Source organism: Arachis ipaensis, chromosome B06, assembly GCF_000816755.2.
Source record: "Arachis ipaensis cultivar K30076 chromosome B06, Araip1.1, whole genome shotgun sequence".
NCBI classification, from domain to species: Eukaryota; Viridiplantae; Streptophyta; class Magnoliopsida; order Fabales; family Fabaceae; genus Arachis; species Arachis ipaensis.
The window spans coordinates 111,191,162-111,194,510 of NC_029790.2; positions in this window are offsets into that span (position 1 = coordinate 111,191,162).

Here is a 3,349-nt window from a genome sequence, read left to right on the forward strand (position 1 = left end):
ATTATTTATTGAAATGTGTGCCTGTTGACAAGCCAAGTCACAACTCCCAACGCTGCATACAAAAATGAAATTTCCATCCCCCCACACGCTTTTCTTTACACATTCTCCCTAATTAAAATATGGTGGATACTATGATACTTTTTATTTTTGTGTTTAAATTATTTAATTTATTTTTATAAATAAAAAATAAAATTTATAAAATAAAAGTAAAATATTTAAAATTTATTAAATGTTATTTTTTTATCTTTTTTAATAAATTAGATACCATAATTTATACATCATAGCATTCACCTCAAAATATTCGTGCTCTTCTCTTTAAAGAATAGAGAGATTTCATTCGAAGAAATAACTAAATAAAAGAGGAAAAGTCTAAGGTATAGACGGTGAAAAATATCTATACCTATGGACATTAGGTGTTCTTCTTAGTAGATTGACATGTGGTGCTGGAAGGATCTGAAAGTTTTAGAAAATGCAGATACCTAGAGGACAAAACGGGTGGTGACATTGACCAGATCTTTTCAACTTCTTTTAATAATTGAAAGAATGTAGTATAATTTTTTATTATTAATTTTATAAGTGAAATAAAAAATAAATATAAAAAATGATAAAAAAAAATAAAAAATCATATTTTGTACTCTTAATTTTTTTATTTTTAACAATTAAAAGAATCCATCTTTGATATTACATAAAAACAGTTTTGTTTGTCTGACTTTTGATAGAGATTAATGACCAAGTTAAGTTGTTAATGATATCAATTTTTTTTTCTTCTTTGGGCCAGAAAATTAATTCAAATGATGGGGTAATTAAAACTATTTTTTATGAATTGGGCCAGTAATTGCTATGTTGATTTCCCTCTATCACTGCTTTTTATTCATGAATGTGTATTTGTTTTGTGGGAAAAAAAATTGAAGTAAATTATTAAAATTGTGTATACCAAAAAAAATATTAAAATTGTCCCCAAATATGTTAATAAAAATATCTTTTACTCAATAACAATAAAAATATCAATAAAGTATTTTAAAATACGATAAAAATATTAAATATCAAATATATGTTTTTGAAAAAAATTTTAGATATTAAATTTCGATATAGTTTTTTCAAGCAGTTTAAAAAATAAGATATTTTTTATTTTTTATTCTTATTAAATATTTTTTTATTTTTTTGGATAATATTCTTTTTTATTATTTTTGTCACGTTTTATAATATTTTGATGATATTTTTATCATAAAAAAGTGGAAGATATTTTTATCAACGTTTTAAAAAATTGAAAACAGTTTTAGTGGTTTAGCCAAAACGTTATATTAAATTATTTTACATAGTTTATTCTTACATGACACTTTCTTTTGTTAAAAGAAAAAAAAATAAGTATACCAATTATATAAGTAGAGTTGGAAATAGTGAAAAAATTAACTAAATTAGTATGTGAAAAAATAAAAAAAATATTTTGATGGATATCAATGGCTAAAAGAAGGAAAAGTTGAATCTTACCCTATTTTTATTTTGCTTGATTAATCTTAAAGTTGGATGAAATTTTTAGATTAAATAGTATTATCTATGGTGAAAAGTAGGAGATTATTTTTTTTTTTGTCAAAGGATGAACCAAAATTGAAATACGTGTAAGGCATAAAGCTGTGAAGTCTAAGTAGATAGAATAAGTATGAGATTATTTTATTTTGTCTCCTGAAGTAAAAAATCAGAAACAGAGAAAAAATGAAGAAGTGACACAGCTATATATCCTAGTTCAGCTATTTAGTGCAATGTAACCTACATGCAGTCTCCATCATAACTATGACAAAATTTTACTATTTTTGAACAAGATTAAATTCACCAATTTTTTCTAAGATTCTATTCAATACTATTTGGGACAAATTCAGTTTCTAACTTAAACCAGATTTGACTAGGAACTCACCCTAGCTTTCAACAGTAAAGTGCTCACTCAACTTGTAAGGAAATCTCCTTAGGATCATGACAATAAAACAGAAATACATACAAAGAATTTTTGAGATAAATATAGGCTTTTCTCTAAGTCTAACTCTCTTGCCTTTTTTCACTCAACTGTTTTTTCTTACATACCTCACTGTAATACCTTTTACCATTGAAATAAAGAAAGATTAGATTGAGAAAGCAAAATATTCAATAAGAACCATGAAGGAGAAGAATGGTAATTACTCTGTAAGTTATGAAAACCCAAACGTTGTGCTCTCACTCCTTACTTCAATCATTGGCTGTTCATCCCTTTAATAAAGGAGTGAAACTTCCAAAATTTAAAATTTTTCTTCAGCACGTTGGACTTCTTCTCTCAAAAATTCAGTAGTAGCAATAGCATCACAGAGGAGAGAAAGAGTAGAGACAATGAATGAATCATACAGGCATCCATACCTTCTATCTTCTCTTTCATCTTTTTTTCAAATTGCTTGTTGAATCTGAACCCTTCATTCTTACTTTGGCTCTAAGTTTGATTTTTGAACGTTGATTCACAATAAAGATTCATCATCTTCCACATTTTCAACTTTCCACTTCTATGTATGCAAGGAGAAGATTTCTTTACCGAGTTTCAATGAAGTATAAATGTAAAAATACTTTTTCTGATTTGCCCTTTGGATGTGATCTTTGCCTTCACCCCTAACTTCTTTGACTTTCTCTTATTGCTTAGTTTTGGTAACTCATCTTTTTAGTTCCTTGATTTTGTCCTAACTCAGAACTTCTCCTTTTTCTTACTTTTTTTTTAAAAAATCACATGGATGATGAAAAAGAGAGAAAAGAGAGTTTTGGTTATGTGGTGTGGCATTTTGGTTCAGATACAAATATAGTTCCATTTTTTAGTTTGCAATCAATTTGAATGAATGGATTTAGATCAATTGTTGGGCCTTGTGCTTGTGTTTGGGCCAGACTTAATTTTTTCTTTCTTACTTGAGAGAGTTGTGGTCTGATTCTTCATCCTCTTTAGTGTCATTTTTCAGATCTTCCCAAGAAGCTATGAGCATTTTCTTCTTGTTCTTCTGAGATTTGTCTTTCCTCTTCAGTTTGGGACAATCGTATTTGTAGTGTCCAGCTTTTTTGTAGTTGTAGCAAATGACCTTGCTGATGTCCTTCTTTGGTTCCTTTGAGCTGCCTCCTCTACTTCTTTCTTTTAGTCTCATCAGCCTTCTAAGTTTTCTAGCAAAAAACACAATCTCGTTATCTGATAAATAGTCACTGGATTCATCATCCAATAATTCAGCACAAGATTTAAGAGCCACTCCTTTCTTTTTTGTGTCAATTTTTATGTGAGTGATGTTGTAAGCTAGTAACTTTTCTCTCAGCTCATCATAGGTCATTTGGCTTCAGAGATAACAATAGCCTTAGTTTC